Raw genomic sequence first — 20,430 nt, forward strand, 5'->3', positions numbered from 1 at the left:
GGGGTCAGAGCCCTTCAGCAAAACATTGAGCACAGATGCAAACCTCCAAAGGAGAGCCAATATCTCCCTTCAGTTCATCACTTGTTGCCATTTCCACCAGATCGTTCTGGCTCTAGCCTCCCATTTTATTGACCTGTGATCCCAGCTGTGATGGACAAATGCTGGGTCATATTGGTTCTGACCCCATGCCAGGCTCAGAGCAGCCGTCCAAGGGGATGCTCTGTGAGGCTGGAGAGACTGTGCTGCAAACATGTGGCTGTTGGGCCCTTGAGATGTGGCTAGTGGGATGAGGGGCTTGAAGCCTAACTTTATTTACTTTAGTTAATTTAAACATGAACAGGCATATCCAGCTAGGGGCTGCCAGCCTGGCCAGTGCAGATGAAGAAGAGGATGGAACAGGAACGAAGCTCCTCTCTCCAGGATTTTGGGAAGCCTTCCATATGGTGCTCGCACCAGCCATAATGGCCATGTGCTGCCTTGTCCCGCCCAGGGGAGCCCAAAGGTCACCCTGAGTGTGGGTGAGGCTGGGCCCTGGCAGTGCTGCTGTACTGATGCACCTGGTCTTGTAATCTCAGAATGCACCCCTACCCCTGGGTGACCTGGCTGGCCTGGGCCTTCCTTCTTCCACCTCAGTGTCTCTCCACCAAGGTGCAGCCCGAAGCTCGGGGGGTGATCTCACCGTGCAGCCCCGGGGTGAGGCTCAATGAATTCCTAGGGCCTCCCTGATTTTTACCATTCATCTCACACAGTAGGGGTCCCTTTACCACCTATAATCTGGAGCCTAAGGATTTCTAGTTAGACCTTAGTTGGTAGGAGCTGCGCTGCAATCGCCCCGCTCTGCGGGGACTCTCCTCCTTTTTCAGATTCCTCCGACCAAGGGGTGGCTTGTGGCTGCAAAAGGAGGTGCCTCCCAGCATGCCAGCTCAGGTCAGGGAGGGTTAATTCTGAGGCCCTGCAATCAAAAGGCACTGGGAGTGGGGGCAGGGATAGGATTGAAGTACCACTGGGGGAATATCCCTTTAGTGCTGAAGGATTTGAGGGAGTGGGACCCGGATTCCTGTAGCCTCAGGTCTGCCAATGCCCCACATGAGGACAGGACCAGGGTTAAAATCATAATCCACTGATGCCACCACACCCAAAGGAGAAGGGCACAGTCTCCCAGGCAGTGCCGGCAGGAAGAAAGTGCATGGGGTTTGGGGTCGAAATGCCCAAGCTGCACCCCTGTGCTCCCCGTCCACAGGCTGTGCAACACCCTCCCCCACAATCCACTCACTTACCCAGCCTTCATTTTCCTTAAATGAAATAAAGACAGTCACGGCTGCCTTTCAATCTTCACTATCAACCAAACTGCCTCAAACAGAATATAAAGGCCTGGGTGGAGGTGAGATCAATTATTAACTGAAGTTGCTATTGACCCAGTAATGGTGATTCTGAAACAGTTTTGTCCACTTAGAACCCTGTCAACATTTTCCTAGTAGCTGATGGGATTCTTTTTTCCCACACATGTTGAGCTATGCCTGGCACACAGTGAACAGCATGCTTGAAAGTGTGTGGTCTGATGAATTTTGAAGTACATATAATCGCAAGAAACAACAGTGATGGGATTTTCCCTTTAGAAGCTGACACTGGAAACTGGACTATTGGAAGGGATGTCACTCTGAGGAAACACACACACACACCCACACCTGCAGGCTCAGAATAACCCCACATAGACTGACATAGAGAACAACCTGCTGCTAAGCATGCAAACCCTTGCCACCTAAAGGGAACAAAGCCACTTACTGAAACACAGCCATAGTTCTTTACCTGGAAATTCAGCTGCTGTCACCGCATCCTCAGCTCCCATTCCCAGCAGGAACCCAGAATCAGGTGGCTCCCCAGAAGAAAGCCAGCAAGGAAACCCCACCTTCCTCATCATCTAGATTTTTACTCATCAAGTGAGGGATTCTGAACACGTACCATTATCAGTTACTCGCAAGGTCACCTGAAATTACAGAGAAGAGGTTGTTCTGAGGATCAGATCATCCTGAGTCCTATCTGCGTGGGGTTTGGTCTTACGGTGACTTCAGAAAAAATAGATGGGAAGCTGTCCAGAGGCCCCAAAAGGCAATGTAGAGGATATCGGTGAGAAAGGCACAAGCTTTTTCTGGACCACGTGTCTCTCGAGTCCACATTGGTCACCATTTGCGACATTTCTGGTGCAATGAGGGAGAGATTCCTGCTCTGAAAAAGCCCTTGTACGGTCTGTAAGTTAACACTGCCATTCATGGCCGGCCTCTTGAATCGGGTGTCACTGGGGAGAGACTCAGCATTCCCTTCCCCCAATGAAGAAATGGGAAATACCATCTCTAATGCACATGCTCAGATTTCACACAATTCAACTGAATTAAACAACAAAGAAACCAAGAAAGCAGCATTTCTGTCTCAAAGACAGGCGAGCTTACCTTGGCTTTAGATGGGCCTCTTCCTCGGCTCTGCCCCCAGGATGCTTGTCCACCAGGCCCTCCTGTGGACCTAGAGGGACACAGTGGCCATCAGTCATTGGTGCTGCTCAGGACTTACCAGGGAGTTTTGGTTGATACCGACATGGTGCCAAGGTGCATGGCAGCAACGGGTTCACATGCAAGGACGAGCTGTTAGGGGCTGGCCTCCGTGGTGGGGGAGGAAGGCACAGGAGCGGGCAGGCAAGACATGAGGGGCAGAGTCCAGGCTAATAGCAAAGCTGTACGTGGAGTTCTCATATATCACCGTCCTAGAGCATGAAGCTACACAATTTGACACTTCTGGTATGTGTGGTGATGATATTATTAAATATCCTAAAATATCTCTCTGAATCATATCTGCTCTGGACCACAGACTGAGTGACCCCCGCACAGACAGACATTGACCTGCATTGTCCTATGTGGGGGCTCACGCCTCTCAGAATCTCTGGGCTGACTAGGAGCCTGCAGGCTTTCTATATGTGTTCCACACTGATGACTACACCAACACTGGCAGACAAATGCAGTCATAGCTGCCCTGGGCGCTATGACCACTGAAGCCACTTACAGTGACAGGGAGTGGTGGGGACCTCTGTAGACTCTAGAACTTCCAGGCACTGCATGGATGCTGGAGCTCCCTGGCCCCATGACTAATTATCCCACGACTGAATGATGAGTGCAGGTCAGTAGCTCAGAGCATCAGCCACACCCCTGCAATCCCATGTTGATGCCTCCTGGGATGCCCATGTGGGAGCCCCTGAGCTTGGACCATTCATCTCTGCAGTTCAGTTTCTCTCTGCAGAGTGGGGACCATAACCCAACACCCAGGCACAGCTCTGGTGCGGGATGAGCAAGACAACGCAGGTAAAGTGTGCTGTGGGGATGAGGTTTTCTGAGAAAGGTGACACAGGCACTCGTGATGCACAAGTGCGATGTATTTACTGGGGAAACGCATACTCTGACCCATACACATTGCCTGCCCACTCACAGTCACACCACAGACTCACACACAGACACCTTTCCAGCTCCATACATGCAGGCCCACACCACCTCAAGGGAACACACCTGCCCCCAGGGACTGTGGACAAGGCCGTAGGTCTTTACCTGGAAAATTGGTCCTTATACCACATCCCCAGCCCACATTCCCAGCAGGAAGCTGAATCAGAGTGACTTTCAGACTAAAACCAGTAAGAAAGTGCCCCCCTTTCTTTTTGCATAGATTTTTTTCCATAGCAAGTAAGAGATTCTAAAACATACCATTTTCACTGGTTCTTGAGTCCACCTGCAATTCCAGAAAATAAAACACTACGAGAATCAGATCATCCTGTTTCCTGCCTGTAGAGGACTTTCATTCTCTCAGTGAGTCTACAGAACCAGGTGGGAAGCAGCAGTTGACTCAGGAGAAGCCAAGAGTCAGAAGAGAGCGAATGCACTTGGGCCCACAGGCACCAGCATTCCCTGGGGGACGCATCTCCCAAGGCCGTCTTGGTTTGTAATTGTAGTCACTTGTGAATGGCCTCTTGAATCAGGCATTAGTTGGGAAAAGATTCCCAGCTGGCAGTCTCCCCAGCTTGGAAATTGTATATAGCATCTATACTATATAGTTGAGTTTTCATACATGAATTCAACTGAACATGAAATAAGCTGAAGTAACAGAGCTGCATTCCCACCTCAGACAGAGGCAGGCGACCTTACCTCTGCATCGACGGGGCCTCTCCCTCTGCTCTGTCATGAGGAATCTGCTCCTCCAGGCACCTGCGGGCATTTAGGGGGACACCAAGCATCTGTCAGTCATGGCAGTGCCACTCAGGATTCACTCAGAGAGCTTTGCTTGAGATGGACATGGCCAACATGTATGGTGGCAGTGCATTAACAAGGCCCGACTGAGCCATTTGGGGCCATCCTCCTTGGTGGGTGAAGGGAGGCAAAGCACTGAGAAACGGGGTCCTTGGCTTTGAAGCTAAAAGCCACTTGAATCAACATGAGTCGTTCAATCTACAAACGGTACTAAAGTACGTGCTGTAACCCAGTGACAGGGTCCTATCACTCCTCCCTCCTGATCTGAGGGCCACTAACTGGCCACTGTCCTCTTGGCCTCTTTGCAGGCCCTGTTGGTCACCGTGGGCCTACGTATGCTGTTACCTCACTTACCATCAGTTGTATGGGATTTACAGCTGATTAAACTAAGCTTTTACTGGGCACTAGATTCTTCACGAGTCAAAATATTCTATGATATTCATTCATTTTTACTGTGTTGTACATATAATCAATTATAGAAACTTTGAAAACACTGATATCCTATTAGTTAAAAATAACCAGTATGAACAGTTCTCTGCACGTGCTCTCTCTCTCTCTCTTTCTGTTGTGTGCTCTGGGCAGGCCATGTAGTCTTTAGGATTTGTGAGTAATAAACCTTGCTTTTTCTTTCAAAGTTCCCCGGCAGTTATTGCTGAGGTGGGTCCTGCAATCATGGTAAGAGCCACAAGGGATGGAACAGCCACACTTTAGCTCTGGTTAAGGATATGTCTGCAGGGGGGGCTTGCCACAAAGAGCAGGGACCCCGGTGAGTGCCCCCAGGCCTTCCTAGCTGATGACATCACTGTCAATTTGCTGAGACAGACCCGAAATAGAATGTTGATGGCAGCCTCATTCATAATCGTCAAAAACTGGGACAAACCAAAATATCCTTCAACAGGTGAACAGATAAAAAAATGGTGTTACATCCCTACAATGGAATACTGGTTGGTGAGAAAGTAATCAAGCTATGGAAAAACCTTAAACGTGTAAGGCTAGATGAAAGAAAGCAGTCTGAAAAAGCTGCATACACTATTTCAACTGGAACACATTCTGGAAAAGGCACAAATCAGAGACAGTGAGAAGATCAGTGGTTGTCAGGACTTTAGGGGGAAAGGGTTGGGGGGCCTACAGGTAGCACAAGGGTTAGAAGAGCAGCTGGACTCTTCTGGTTGCTTGACACAAAATATTATATATTTTTCAAAACCTGTAAGAATGTACAACACACAAAATGAGTCTTACTGTAAAGTATGGATCAATATTGGTTCAGTAACAGAGGATGTGGATAACAGAGGGAGCTGTGCAGGAAGGGCTTATATGAGAACTTTCTCCATCATCTGCTCAACTTTATGCTCATCTAAAGCTCTTCTAAATACTGGTGAATTAGTTAAAAAATAATCTGGCAGCACCATTTCAGGGAGGGATCTATTTCTGTTAGTGTTGGGCAATCAGCTAATATCAAAACATTAGCTTGAGACATTGTTTACTGTTAAATATGAACCAAACCCGAGTTTTAAATGCATCTTTATTTCTACAGTCATAGAACTACTGATTGACTTAGTGAATGAAAACTTTCATGCATGGAATAAAAAGGGCTTAGCACTTTTATAGTTTTCTTTTACATATGGCACACTGAGTAACTTCAATCACTATGGTTGAATCTTACTTAAAGACCGAATTTCCACAGTATCTTCAACTGACCCACAGGTGGGGTGCATCCTGCCGTGTGGCCCAATGCCCACTTTTCTGACCCACTTCCGGGGGTGGGCAGCATATCTTCTCAAAGGAGAAAGGACTTTTCTCTTTCTCCCCATCGTGTAAGCATCTGGGAAAAGCATTCACAATAAAGAGAGCTATTCACATCTTATTGGCAGAAAACCATAGGAAATTAGTAATAACATATCCCCATTTCAAACTTTTGATCCCCCGTTCGCCAGCTGCCAAGTGGAGCCTCCTGAAATGCAGTTGGGCTTTAGGAGCATCTTGCCGTTTGGTGTGCACTTAAAACACCCAGTGGACAGATGATGTGGGAAATAGCGTTGCTCAGATGAGACAGTTACAGAAGGTCAGCAGAGCACAGTGCCCAAGCCTGCGAGGCCAGTGCCTCATATCTTGGGTTCAAATCCCACTCAGAAGCCACATGAATCTGGGAAGATTACATCACCCAGTTGTGTCTCCATTCTCTTCACTATCCTATGAAAACATTAATAGAAATTACTCTTTGGTATTGTGGCATGAGGCTAAATATGTTTAAATATAGGCCAGGCCTTAAGAAAATGGCTGTTACTTCCTAAGTGCTCTGTTAAGTGTTCAGTCATTACATGTCTCTAGAAATTTGGTAGTGGCTGCATTTAGGGGGGCCTTGGGTGACTACAGGACAGAGGCGGGGGGAGTTCACTCTTCAGCCTTTACATGGAGATGATGTTTATGGCTCACAAACAGTATCTGTTAGCATCTCCCGTGAGTCCCCACATCAGTCCTGTGGGGTGGGCAGAGCAGGGGCTGTTACCAGTATTTTACAGTTTAGGACATTGACATTTAGAGAGTTCAGTGGTTTTTCCAGGGTCACAACACTGGTTCATGATGGATCTGGGACAGGAACGGGTTGGTTCCCTGGGGACAGAGACCTCTGAACCCCTGAGACCTGCCCAGGGCACCTGAGACCCACCCTGGGGCCCTGAACCAAGGGCTCCCCTCACTGTCTTTCTCAAGTCCTCCTGCCCCAAGGTTTCTGCAGGAGAAGGTGATGCCCTGGAGAAGGCGTCTGAGCCAAGAAAAGAGCCCAAATCCTAACCCAGGCCTTTTCTCTCTGTTTCAGTCTCTGATCCAAACAGAAGCACAGGGGACGTCCCTGTGGCCGCCCACCCCCAGCCTCTGCACACTGTCAGCTGTCTCACACTGAGCCTCCCGATGGCCAGGTGACCATCCCGAGGGACCAGGTATCTGTTTGACCCCCAAGCTGACTCAGAACCTGGGACATTCCAAACCATCTGCCACATCACGCCTCTGCCAAGAATTAGCTCCCTTTAGCTGACCAGCCCTACACGAGCAGCTAGAGTGCATTAGCCAGAGAGCAGCCATCTGGGCTGGCCCTGCAGTGGCTTCCTGAGTCAAGTCTGTGGCCAATGGGATCTCACTCTGAGCAGCCCAGGCTAAGGCCTGGCTGAGAGCAGGTGTGGCTGCGCTGGCTCACGGTGCGCACCTGCCCCGCTCACTCCTATCCCTCTGCAGACCCTGCGGTGGCAGGGGACTGTGTCCCATGTCCTCTTAGAGGGACGCCTCCAAAGCCACAGCCTGGAGACCCCACCCCAGGGGTAGGGACCTTTGATGCCCCAGGGGCCCCACTGGCTTGTGCTGAGATGCAGGCCCTGAGTCAAGGGAGGGTCCCCCCCAGGAGGGTTCCCCCCCCCGGAGATGGTGCTTTGTGTGGTGCTCCCCAACTGCATGTCTGTGCTCCTTTCCTCCCTGGGGTGCCCCAAAGCCGCGGTGGGACTGGCAGGGCGCGGGCCTGCTTTCCAGGCTGGAACAGGTTTGTGATGGGGCCATGCTTTTCCTCTTGTTCCTCACACTGTTGCGTGGAGAAACGTTTAAAGAAAAAAATCAAACAGGGTCCCAAGGTCTTCGGGAAGCTTCTGGGGGGAACAAGGGAGCAGGCTTGGACATGAGCGAGTCAGGGCCCTCAGTGCTGGCTGCAGGCGGCCCCACATCCGACCGCGGCCGGGGCCACCTTCCTGATGGCCACTCTGCCAGCAGAAGCAAGGAACTGGGGCACAGCCAGTTCTGGATGGGAACCCGAGAGATCTGAGAGCGGGACTGAGGCCTGCCAGCTTGGGCTCAGCTTCCTCACTGGCGTCTACAGGGATGCAGTGAACCCTCTATCCTACTTTTCCATTCATAGATTAACAGACTGAATCTTACTCATTAGTCACCAGTAATGTCTCTTCTGCCTCCAGTCCTACCTGGAGTGCCCTGCTTCGCTGTGCTTGCTTTGGGTAAAGTCAGTCGCTTCCTCAAAAGTCCCTCAAGTCCCATCTCATCCTGGAAGCCATCCTTGGAGCTCCCCTAGGGCGGACTGTCATTAAGAGTCCCGTCTCTTATGGCTCCCCATATGGAGGGTTCCTCTGGCCTTCCAGTGAGTTTGTCTATCTGGAGAACTTTGCACTGTTCCCTATACCTGGTTTGCTCTTCACGTTTCTTTGCAAAACCAGAATTCCCTTGAGACAAGGATGGTGGGTGTAGTCAGAGCAGGGTGAGGGCCTCTGGGAAAAGCAGGGTGGAATATTTACAGTCAAAGCAATGTAACAATGGGCAAAGAAGTTCCCATTAAAACTCTGTGTTAAGCATCATGCAAAGTCAAGGTCACACTAATTCTCTAGGGTAAAGATATAGACATCTTCAGTGAGATCAGTTAAAGGTCAAAAGGCCAGAACCGACTCGGCCTGGAATGTTTGAGTGTTTTGCAAGGGTATCAGCATGACCTGTGACTCTGCTGTCACCCTGGCAATCAGACTGTGACCCAGCCCACCTTGAGGACAGAGCAGGTGGTACAAGTCCACACCCCTAAGCCTTTTCTTGATGCTCTTGAAAAACCCTCAATTGCCTATAAAACCCCTAGACAACGCATCACTGCGGACTCTCTTGTCCCCTCCTGGCTGAGCCGGGAGCTCTATTCTCTCACTTTATCTCTAAATAAAAGCCTGTACCTTGCTCTCCTACCTTGAGTGTTTGTGAAGCTTATTCTTTGGCTTTGTGAACAAGAACCCCAGCATCACCCTCATCCTCTGCATCTTAGCTTCATTGCCACCTCCCTAGAGAGGTCATCCATGACCTGCCCCTGAAGTACCCCAGGGAATGTTCTTTAAATAATGGGCAGAGGAAAAGCCTCTCAGACAGCGTGCGCATATTCACCTCTTCTTAGAGTGCACTTGAATCACCTCCATGCCCTCTTCCCCCTATTTGGCTCTCTTTCCTCTATTCGTTAGGCTCTTTGGGATCTAGATTCTATCTCTGAATATGGTCCTCCACCAAATCCTTTACGTTTTGTTGAGAATGCATGTCTCTCCTACTCATTACAAACGGGTCTTCACAGATGCACAGCTGGGTCGTTCAGGGTTGTCCTGTGCAAGAGAAAAAGGAGTAGGAATCCAAAGAGCTGGGATCAGGTTCGTCTTCCCTTCCTAGCTGTGTGACCTTGGGCCATCACGTGATTCTTGTTGTCTCAGTCTATTCAGCTGTAATGAATAACAGTGTTCATTAAACATTATTACAATATATATTATAATTAATCCCTTTCCTGTGCAAATCTCAGGGTTGTTCCACAACTGAAATGAGAAACAGTGTGCTTTGTAAACTGAAGTTTATGTACAGTAGGTGGTGATTATTTTTCCCTCATCTTGAATTAACATTCACATCAAATTTGCAGAAGGTGACATCATATCCCCTGATATCCAGGAAGGCCATGAAAAAGGGCAAGCAGCAGTCAACATAGGTGCGTGCTTGTCATTTCCCCAGGAGCACCTTTACAGTGTGTCCCACTGCTGGGAGTGACACTGCAATCCACAGGCCGCCAAGTGCCTTAGGGAGGCACTTGGGAATTGGACCTCTATTGTGAGAGAACCCCACAGTTCATGACCCAGAATCAGAGTGTTGGGTTGCAATTGCTGTGGGAGTCCTTAGAGTTCATCAAAAATAAGTTCCTCCTTCTACAGAGTTCCCAAGGCTTAGGGGATTGGCTGACATCCTACACTGAGTCAACCGTGAGGGCAGCGATGATAAGGAAGGGTCTCTGGGGTCTAGATGGCCACTGGGTAGTTAGAAATTCCCACAGTTGAGTCTGCTTCATTTTGGGAGTTGCATCTAAGAGCAAAGACCTCCATCTGCCACGGAGGACTTCTCACAAAGCAGACAGAAAGGTGATCGCATTGCAGCATTATTTTGTTTGCACTTCAAGGAGGATTGCAAACACTAAATTACAATTCATAGGGAGATCAACTGTGGCATATCATGCCAAGGGATATTACACAGCAATTAGCAAAATTTGGTGGGAGTTTATGTAAAAACATGGAGGGTTACTCAAGACCTATGGTCTGGTGGGAGGCAAAGGTGAGCTGCAGAGCCATGACCTACAATAAGCTACAACTTATTAAAATGAACCCAAAAGAACCACACTGTCTTTTCTAGGCATATACATACATGCATTTGTTTCAAGGCATGAGAAATGGCCTGGATGTTTTCCCACTTAACTGAGAGTAATAGTATGTGGCTGTAAGTGGGATGAGGAGGCTGAAACATGACCAGGATTGGAGAAGTCTAAGGAAACATCAGCCTTAGGCATCATGTTTTATTTCATTTCTTTCTTTTTTTTAATAAGGAAAAATGTATTCATGATTTTCGTGTGATTAACAATTAATAAGAATGATTTCAGCAGTTAGCCTTAGACTCTCACTAGGGCACGGCTGACTCCTGACTGACTGACCGTGTGTGAGTCACAGTGCCCGAAGGGAACAGGGTCCACTTCCCATCTCCACGCTGTCTGGACGCTCTGCTTCTGGGGGCCCCGTGGCTTCTGCAGGCCTGTCCCACACCAGGACCTGAGTGTGAGCACAGAGTGGCCAGGGGCCAGTAGGGCAGGGTCCACCTGTAACGGACCTGGAGGCTCAACAAGAGGAAGGGTCTGCAGGGCATAGTTGACAGAACCCTAAAAACTAAGCCTGGGGACCCCAGTTCAAATCTCAGTCCTGCTTCCACCTTCCGGGGAAGCCCTGCGCAAGTGCTGGCCCAGCTCTGCCCTCCTCCCCTCGCCTCTCCCGTTGCTCCTACTGCAGTCACTCGGGCTTCCTTTCCACTCATCACACCTTCCACGCTTGCCCCGGGCACCTGTGCTTGCTGTTCTTCAGACCTGAGCCTCTCGCTCTGACTTCCACGGGACTAGCTCCTCTCATGGCTCAGCTCTCACCTCTGGTGAACACTGCCTCTTGGATGGACTTTCCAAGTCACCACACTGCTGTATGTCCCTCTTTGCCACAACGTGCTGTGTTATTTCCCTTAGAGAATAGAACACTGCTGGAAGTTATACTGTGCAATTATTTGTGCACTTTTATCAACAGTGTTGCCCATGGGAAGGTAGGTGCATCAGGCATGGACACCTATCCTGTCCTCTGTAGCACAAGTGCCCAGAGCAGCGTGTGGCACATAGTAAGTGCTCCGTAAAGACTATGTGAATGAATGTGTGACCTTTACAAGCTCAGTGAGAAGAGTGCAGTTGGAGAAGAAGTATGCTAAGTTTCTTCTAGTCCCTTTCTAGTCAGGAGTTAAATCCTTGAGCCAGGCAGGACAAGCCCCTTGATGCTGAAAGTGTGGGGCCTGTTCCTTAATGCCTGCATGCTTCAGTTTGCTCATCTGGAAGACAGAAAGATTGGACGAGATGCTTTTCTTCAGCTCCGAGCTTTTACTAGGCTATAAAATAGAAATGGCTTGGGCCCATGTGCTCAAATCAAGATATATGCTTGAATACAGTTCCTTTAATATGCCTCTAATATCAGTTTGGGTTAGCTGTTTTTCCATTTTCCTCTTTCTTATAAAAAATGGACTGCAGAGTGTGTGACAGTCTGGCCTCTGGTGGGCTGTAATACGGAGCCCTTTATGCAAAACTCATCATTGAACCAAAGGCTGCAGGCTTCTCTCCTCATTTGTTTCTTTGCTCTCCAAACACTTTTTGGCTTTGACATCTTCATTAGTGTCCTCTGGCCTTTTAGCAGAATGAAAGGCTGGTTATCTAGTCAGTGGGGCTGTATTCTGAACATGACTAATGAGCATGCAGAGGAAGACGAAGTAGTTCTGAAGCCCCTTGTTCAGGCACATGGTGTGGGGAGTGAGCAGGGGGAGCGCCTGACTTTTCACACTGCAGAAGGAATCGAGCTCAGCTTGGTCTCAGGGGCCAGGCTCCGGATTCAGCACTGTGTCCCTGCTTCCCTTTGGAGAGGTAACTGAGCAGAGGGTGCAGGCCAAAAGTATAGCAAAGCCTCCTTTTACCAAAAGCTTGCTGTGATCCAGGCATGGTTCTAAGGGCTTTGCATACATTATCTTATTTAATTTTTCCAAGAGCCCTGTGAGATAGGAATTGTTATTACCCCCATTTTTCAAATGGAGAAACTAAGGCTTAGAGAGGATAAATCAAATGTTGAAACTCTTTTGGGGTGGAGCTGAGATTCGAACCCAGGCTGCCTGATGTCAGAGCCTAAGGTCTTCCCCACTGCCAGGACTGGTCCATGCCTACTGCAGGACACTATACATATCCCGGAGGATAAGTCTGGCTCTGCCGGGACAGGGTGCAGTTAATAATCATGATCCCGAGTGTTCAAGTCTCTAATCAGGATTTCTAAAAAATCACTGGGCTAGAAGCAAGTCAGCTACCATTCATTCCTTTGACAAACACACAAGCATTTAGGTGCCAGGAGAATGCATACACCTAACTGCTCCAAATAGAGGCAGTCCTTGCCATTGGGGGACTTACAGTCATTTAATGTCTGTGAAAATGAAAATTGAGAGATTGTGTGTAACCTGTTCATTTCCATGCAGCTTCTCAGTGGCAGAATTGATATTCAAGCCCAACCACTGGACCCTCTAGCCACTAAACTTTCCTGCTCAATGGCAAATGAGATCTTGAAGATGTCCAGTTTGAGTGGCTGCCTGTAACCTTTTACTTCCCCATGATCTGTGGAAATAGTCAAGTAATCATTCAGTAAGTTGCCGAAGAGATGGATCAGTATCCAGATGTGGATGAGTGGGTTGGACAGGGTAGGTTTTCTCAACAGCGGCATGACTGAGATTTGGGGCCGGGTCACTTCCTTGTTGTGGGAAGTGTCCTGTATGCTGCAGGATGTCTAGAAGCATCCTGGCCTCTACCCGCTGAAGGCAGTGTCCAGCTGTGACAACCAAAAATGTCTCCGCATGTTAATAATGCCCACAAGGAAGCAAGATTGCCCCTGGTTGAAAACCACTGTAATTCAGTAATGAAAAACAAAATAGAATTCCTCCTTTCCTCACAAAAATTCCGCCTTTACTTCAAGCCAATGGTAGTGTTGCATACATGAGGCTTGTATCATATCAGAAGTTTGGACCTCAAAATCTCATTTAATCAAATAATCCTTGGAATGACCTAGAAGCCTGGGGTTACGGCATGATCATAGTTTCTTTGGGAGAGTTTGAGGTTAATCGATAGGCTTGGTTCAGGGGCCATATATGAACAAAATGCATCTTTGAACACAAGAGTTCTCTCAGTGGGGGGAGATGTTCACCCAGTGAGAGGCAGGGAACGGAGCAGTGGCAGTTCTGTTGCCCCCGCCTCGTTCTGACTGGACACCCCCATCCGTGGAAAGGACCGGCAGAGAGTGGCAAGGGCTGTGGCCTTACTAGTCAGAGTGTGGTACACAGACCAGCAGCTATCACGTTACCGGGGAACTTGCTGGAAAATGCAGAAAGCTGGGCTGTGCCTCAGTCCTAGGGAATCAGAATCTGCATTTTAGTAAGATTCCCAGGTGGCTTGTTTGCACTTTAATGTTTGAAAAGTAGTAGTCTGTGTCATTAAAATTCACTTTAAAAATTAAGAACTAGTTTATCTATTTAAATGGTTCTCTCAGTCTCACTTTTTCTAATTCCATGTGAGTGTGTGGATGGTAAGTTGTCTTAACCTCTGTAGGAATATGGCTCTGTGTAGGCTAGAGGCACCTGGACTTTATTATTAGACCGAATTGCTGAAGACAGTAGTGAGGTGGGAGTGGAGGTTGGGCTGGGGTGTGTGTGTGTGTGTTCGCGCTTCTGGTTCATATTCTCAGTTCTAAGTGATGAGGCTCTTGTGTGTGATTCCTCCCCTGTCACTCTCCCCTCTGCTCCCAGAACATGTGGAAAAATCCATCTCTGCCCGTTATTGGAAATAAGGCCTTAGAGAAATCACCTGGCTTCTCTCAGACATGTCCTCACTCACACAAAAACCTCTATTTCACAGGCATGGTGCAAAGACGTAGGGCGTCAGTGACGTCGGAGAGGCTTCGTAAACAGGGATGTCCTGTACAATTTTACGTTGCTATTGTGATCTTTGTACTTGTGAAGAATAGAAAGGTCACCCAGATGATTTCCTCTGTAACGCAAATACCCTTCCTATGCTGCCCCCTGCTGGTGAAGGGTTTAAATTAATTTTAGTATGATAAGCTTAAGAAAGGAGAGCTGGGCATTGAAGACCTGGAAGTCTATACCCTGCCCCTCGTCCCTGTGAAAGGAATCCTTGGGGCAGCATTAGCCACACCGACAGCTAGTCAGAATCACCTAGGAAGTAGTGTTGCAGAAGTGACTTAGTTCTTATGGACCTCAATTTCCTTGTCTTTAAAATGGGTGGGCAGGGGAGCGAGTAGGGACCATTACTGTGTAAGACTATTACTTCTACTACTAACCTTGCAGGGTGAAGCTTGTCTGCCCTGGACCCCAGGTTGGCTGTGGGAGTCGAGCAGCAGGAGGCCGACATTCTGGAAACAGCGGTCCGCTGTCCTGGGTGAAGTCAGGGCCGGCAGCTTGGTGACCTCTGCCCGGGTCACAGGTCAGCAGCCCCGCCACCCCCTGGAGCTGCCGCTGACAGTTCCTGGGTTGACCCTTGTTGGCGAGGGCACTGTGGGCATCCCCTGCAGGGGAAGTCTGCAGAACATGTGGCCAGTGGCGTGGTGACCTGAACTTTCTGACGGCTGCTGGGCTACCCCGGCACAGAGCGGGTTCATTTTCCTGGCAGGGTGACAGGCGCTAACCGGTGGTGAGGACCAGCGGTCTGGGGTCACACGGTCGGGGCTTGAACCTGGACTCTGCTGTGCCCGTCAGTGGGGTGCGCCGGGGCAGGTCACTAGGGCTCCTGGCTTCCTTGTCTTTAAACTAAGGATAATGTTAGCATAGCTCTTATAGAGTATTGTAGGATTAAGTGAAGTTTTTTCCTTTTGTTTCTTCCTTTATTGATAAAGCATTAGTTATAAAAGCCAAAGAACTGGCATCTGGGAACCTTGATGTAGAGGGTACAGTGGAATATATGGGAGAGATGAGCAGCTCTTGGACCAGGGCTGCCCATGAGTCCCCAGAAAGGGACCTGTCTTGCCAGGTGGGTCTTTGCTAAAACTGGACAGACTTCATCCTCAAAGTTCCACAGGAGCAGGGGTTTTGGTCTGTTTCATGTATTACTCTATTCCTGGTGCCTAGAACAGTGTGTAGCACAAAGCAAGTGTTCCATAAATATATTTGCTTCTTTAAATTTGTTTCGCTGCTTTTATATTTTCTATCTTTTTAAAAATTACTTTTGTTTCCAGTTTTCTTGAGATATAATTGACATATAACATTGTATTAGTTTTAGATGTATAACATGATTTGATCTATCTATCTATCTATCTATCTATCTATATATATATGTATATTGCAAAATGATCACCACCATTATACCTGCTAATTCTAATATCTGTGTCAGTTTTGAGTTGGTTGATTTTCTTCTCATCAGGGATTATATTTTAGGACACCAGATGTTATGAATGTTACCTTGTTTGGTTCTGAATATCTTTTGTATTTCTAGAAGTGTTCTTGAGCTTTGTTTTGAAACAGCTCAATTGCTCGGAAACAGTCTGATCCTATGGAATATTGCTTTTAAGAGTTGTTAGGTAGAACTAGTGCAGTATTCAGTAACTGGGCTAATTATTCCTCATTACTGAGACAAGTTTTGAATATTCTACTCAGTGCTCTTTGAGTTGTTAAGGTTTCTAATCTGGCTAATAGGGACAGGCACCATCACTGGCCCCAGATAAGATCTGGGCTCTGTCTTTCTAATCTTCTCTGGAGGCTCTTTCTTGGCTCTGGGTGACCCCCTCACACACCAGCACTAACAGTGACCTGCTGAGCTTTCCGCCCAGCTCTCCCTGGCTGTGGTCCTGCAAACTATCACCACTTTATTTTTGGTGTTAAACAGCTTTGTCTCTCAGCTTTGCCTCCTCAATTCAGGAAATCCGCGTGTTCCACCTAGGCTTCTCTTTAGACTCTCTCACGGTGCAGAATCCAAAGCCAATCTTATTGCTCATCATATTTATTTCTAATCACTCAGGAATCAGCATCCATTGTTGATGTCTAGCATCATTGTTTTGTGTATTTTGTCTAATTTTTAAATTGTCTTTTCAGGAAGGAGATATCTGGTTTCTCTTACTCTATATTATTTGAAATTAGAAGTCAGTTTTATCTTTACCATGTCATTGTACTTATGTTTTCCTCTGATGATTTCTAAAGTCTAGACTGGAGTCCATGTCATTACTGTATTTTTTCTAAGGATTCCAAAGGAGAAGATTTATGCTCTGTAATACAAAACTTTTCAGTGGATAAGAAAACATTTACTTAAAATTGGTGTATACAACAGTGAAAAGAACTTCTTTCATAATATTCTTTTTCTGTCATTTGACTGTAGTCATTTCCAAAGAGGGAAAGGAGGTTGGGATGTTTATCTAAATGCAAGACTTCACTTTTTCCAGTGCAAACCCTAAAAGCTGGTCATTTCCACACATATTCTACCACTGCCAATATAAAATCTCCGTTCGCATTCCTAGTCTGACAGCCAATGTCTGTGTGCTTGCTCAGGCTCGTCCTCTCTGGCAGGTGCTTTGAATTTTGAAATTCCTCTGTCTTGTTCCCCACATGTTTTCTCCTCTATTGGTCAATCCCAGGTTTTTGTCATTTCCATCTTCTCTTCCCCACGTGCTCCCTTTGCTTTACGGTCCCACTCACATCTACAGTCACTCTCTTGCCCATATGCTTCTGACTCACATACTCACATTGTGAGACTGTACTCATCTTCTTAGGATCAGATACTAGACATCTTCCTTTCATTAAGTCAAAGAATTTTAAAACTCAGTCTATCCAGTATAAGTCCTATTTTTTCTTTCTAAATGTGATCCTCCACATGCTTTGATTTAATTTGCTCAATGAGTCTTCTCAAACTCAATTTCAATACATAATTTATTTATATTCCTTACTTCATCTTAAGCATAAATTAAGCTCATGAACATTTATTTAGTCCAAGTTGTCATCATTCTTGGTGGGTTATTTTTATATTCTTCTTGACTTACCTCAGCCTCCATTCTATTCTTCCAACCATAATCTTGTCTTTGTTCTATAATAATTTAAATTTGACCCCTTAAAAAATCACTCTCTTTTGTGAATTTTAATACAAATAAACATCTAGTATGACTTTAAGACACTTTGTTGCATTTGATAGAGGAACTCTCTGAAGCCCAACTTCAATCGTAATGAACTCTTGCAAGACTTGTAATAACCCCTTTTTCCCATAAGGCGGCAGTAAAGCACTGCCGCTTAAACCGTTGACTGACGGGCTCCATGGCCGTCTGGTCACCTACCAACAAGTTGACTTGGGGTAGGTGGCAAAGGCTCTATGAGCTGCAGATTTCTCATCACTTAACATGATGATAATAATAGTACACACCTGATTTTGAGAAGTGACGCTCCCAAAAAGTTTAAATAGGGATATCCAGGTGAGTGACAAATGGGGGCAAAACCTTAGGTAGAATCAAAGAGATTTCCCTCACCACCTGCTTAGGAAACCTGTTTCTGAACCTGAAAATGGAGATGGCTTTCTGCAATTTCTGATATTTTTATTCTTCCCAGGAAGATGAAATCTCCTAACATAGTCCATCCCAAGCTTTTATTCAGATTTCATATTGGATGAGAGAGTTAGGAAATGCTTCTATCTAACTACTGCACTAATCATTACTTATTATTCTATGGAGTTCCTTTTTATTTCCTTGATTAGATCCTTGTAAGGCTCTTTTAAGATATAAAGAAATTTAATCAACTCAAAGACACAGACTTGAGCAAACTGCTTATCATATATTATCCAAACAAAAATTGGGAAATCCTTCTTTCTAGTCTATGGACATGTGAAGGTAGTTAGTGAGTCAAGTAATATGCAAACAACAAAACCAGCCTACACTGTGATTAATTTTCTTCAAGTTTTAAATTGTATTTTAAGGTTATTTTGCTTTTAAATAATAATATAAACTCTTAAAGAAGAATTCAGAAATGCAGAAAAGTAAATTTAATGAAAGAAAACTAAGCAAAACATTACAATCAGGACTTACTGCCTTTAATTTTAGACGAAAATCTTTCCTAAACTCTTTATCTTCCTCTCTCTCTCTCTCTCAATGACTAAGGATACAGAGTGTGGTAGAAATGATCTTATAAAAACAGGATCATACACGTTACTTTGGAAATAAGAATTTACTGAATACAAAGTCAATATGCAAAAGAAGAAACTATATTCTAAATGTGTGCAGTACATACATTTAAAATGAAACTATTTAAAAGATATTACTTCTCAGAATACCAAAAATAGCAAATGCATGTGGAAAAACAACTATAACAGAAGGTATGTGTAATCTCTACACTGAATATTACAGAATATTAATCAAATATTTCAAAGAAAATCTAAATAAATGCAAGTGCAGTCATTCATCAACTTAATTTGATATTAAAAAGAGGCACAGTCACTCTAAATTGTTTTATAGATTCAATATAGATTCTTACTCAAATAAGTAGCAAGGTTTTTCTGAGAGTCCTAGTTTAATTTTCAAATTTGTATGAACATATAATAGGAATAAAGAATAGACAAGATAATCTTGAGTAAGAATAAAGCTGGAGGACTTAGACTACCACATAATAAGACTTACTTTCAAGCAATCACAATAAAAAAATGCTGGTGTAAAGATAAATAGACCAGTGGAATAGAATTTAGAATCCAGAAACAGACTCACACATACATGGTTATTTGATTTGTGGCCAAAAAAAACACTGTAGTAAAATTGTGAAAAGTTGTTCTTTTTAATCAATTATGCTGAGTCTATTCGATACACATATAGGAGAAAATGAATCTTGACAATTTCATTTGAACTGATATTCAAACAACCAACTCAAAAAAAATTGGGGGGAGGAAATAGAACTTTTTGAACTAAGAGTGTGCAAATATTCCTTTAACTGACAAAAAACCTCCGTAACCATAAATAAAAATATGATAAATTGTGCAACATGAAATGTGTGTTCTAAAATATTAAGAACTGCCCTTCATCAAAATCTACCACTAGTAGAGTAAAAGGTAAACTACCAACTAGGAGAAAATGTTTCTAACACATATATCCAACAAGTGACTCATCTCAGAAATACATAAATAATTCCTATAAACAAGACAAAGAGCCCAATAGAAAAATGTGCAAAATATAAAATGATGGTATCAAATTAGCTAATAAATAAATGCATTATCTCCACTTTCCCTTACATTTCAGTTGTTTTTTTATTTATCTGGTTTTTGATCTTACAATAAATCCTGTTCTTATACTAGGATTATTTGATACACTCCATTTTTATGGTTCACTTGTTTAAATGCAGAAGAAGGCAGATCTATGACCTGATTGCATTCTGCCATACTGTTTTAGTTGTCTACTGCTGAACAGTAAATGCTCCAAAACATAGCGGCTTAAAGGAGTAACACTTGTTACCTTTGTATTATTCCGTGCCAGACGGGTTGATCCCTCTCTCCACACGGGGTCAGCGGGTATGGTGGCATGGCTGGAAGTTCCAGCTGTGCTTAGCGTTGCCTGATTCCTGCGAGCTCAGCTGCAGCTCTTTGGTTCTCTTCTGCTCAGCCTCCCTGCCATACATAAGGTTAATTCAATTTTAAAATATTTTTACCAGTTGGAGAGGCTGTCCTAAACCTGTGTATTTCTGTGGATAAAATGAGAGCTCCTGTGGCCAGGATTCTCACCTGGCCCTGGTTGACTAGCTCACTACACACCTGTGGGCAATACATGGCTGCTGACTCTATATAAAGAGCTCCGCCCAGTGCTCTGCGCATGACACGGTGGCAAGGCTGCAAAGCTGCAGGAGAGCAGAGCAGAGGCTGGAGTGGTGGCAGTGCCAAGGACAGAGGCCCAGAGAATGTCTGTGTGGACGACTGTGCAGAGAGAGGTCCAGAGGACAGCTGTGTGGACAGAGGGGCCCAGAGACAGAGACTGGCCTGCTGCATGCAGACTCACTCTGAGTGAACGGGGTTTTAGTGACTGACCTGCCTCCTGGAAATAAAGTTGGG

General features: G+C 45.8%; 1 long non-coding RNA gene across 1 annotated transcript; it reads right to left on the reverse strand.

Annotated features, from left to right (window-relative positions):
- Positions 1-2,461: 2,461 nt before the first annotated feature.
- Positions 2,462-20,117, reverse strand: LOC130680619 (uncharacterized). Its single transcript, XR_008993642.1, has 3 exons — positions 19,841-20,117; positions 4,176-4,235; positions 2,462-2,514 (listed from the first exon to the last, which is right to left on the reverse strand). It is a non-coding gene; the product is annotated as an uncharacterized LOC130680619 (long non-coding RNA).
- Between the last annotated feature and the right edge of the window lie 313 nt (positions 20,118-20,430).

This window comes from Manis pentadactyla, chromosome 14 (genome assembly GCF_030020395.1).
Source record: "Manis pentadactyla isolate mManPen7 chromosome 14, mManPen7.hap1, whole genome shotgun sequence".
NCBI lineage: Eukaryota > Metazoa > Chordata > Mammalia > Pholidota > Manidae > Manis > Manis pentadactyla.